Source organism: Alligator sinensis, unplaced genomic scaffold (assembly GCF_000455745.1).
Source record: "Alligator sinensis unplaced genomic scaffold, ASM45574v1 scaffold266_1, whole genome shotgun sequence".
NCBI classification, from domain to species: Eukaryota; Metazoa; Chordata; order Crocodylia; family Alligatoridae; genus Alligator; species Alligator sinensis.
Window position 1 is genome coordinate 465,439 of NW_005842362.1, and position 734 is coordinate 466,172.

The 734-nt window shown below is 56.5% G+C and overlaps 1 protein-coding gene across 3 annotated transcripts in view; it reads right to left on the bottom strand.

Moving 5' to 3' along the window:
* DUSP10 (dual specificity phosphatase 10) overlaps positions 1-666 on the bottom strand; it is a 34,301-nt gene extending 33,635 nt beyond the window's left edge. The window contains exon 1 of one of the 3 annotated variants that reach the window (XM_025210647.1): positions 537-658. The gene's annotated coding sequence lies outside the window, so the exon portion shown is untranslated. Of the gene's footprint in view, positions 1-65; positions 200-536 lie in introns of those variants that run through there. The other 2 variants (XM_025210648.1, XM_006029180.3) reach the window with 2 other exon arrangements.
* Between the last annotated feature and the right edge of the window lie 68 nt (positions 667-734).

Here is a 734-nt window from a genome sequence, read left to right on the forward strand (position 1 = left end):
GGTTTGAAGCAAGCAGCGACGCCCGGGGAAGTAGGCAGCACACACAGGCAGAGCTCTCCGCGTACTTTGGTCCCCGCCGCCTGACACACACTGCAGCACTCCCCTCGCCCCAGCACCGACAGGCGACACCCGGGGTCAGTCGGAAGAGACAGTCCAAAGCCCCCGCCGCTCCCGGCGCCTTCTGTCCTCCAGCACGGAGCTTGGCAGAGGCGGGGATCGATGTCCTTTCCTAGCACGGCACACAAGTCCTGCACGTACGTGTGCACTCCCCCCCAACACACACACGTGTGTAAACATACACACACACGTCACACACCTATACGAGCATACATACACACACGTCACACGTATGCATACACACACACCGCATACATGCATACACACACGTGTGTGCATACATGTACGTATACACACATATATACACACAGAGACACATGGATATGTGTGTATACATACACACATGTATACATATGTGTGTATACACACACGCAGATCCCAGTTGCCCTCCCCCGTGAGGCTAATGAAAGGCTCCTTACACTTACTTCAGAAATCCGCCTGTCCCTGCAGCATCGGGCGCCCGGCGGTAGCTAGTGACTGCGCGCTGAACCCACCCCTGCACTCGGCTCCATTGATCTACAGCTGCAACATAGTTACTTTCTCTTTTGCTACAGTGTAAATGTAAGGTTCGAAAGGGGCGGGGCGGGGGGCGGACGAGCGGCGCCCGCGTCCAATGG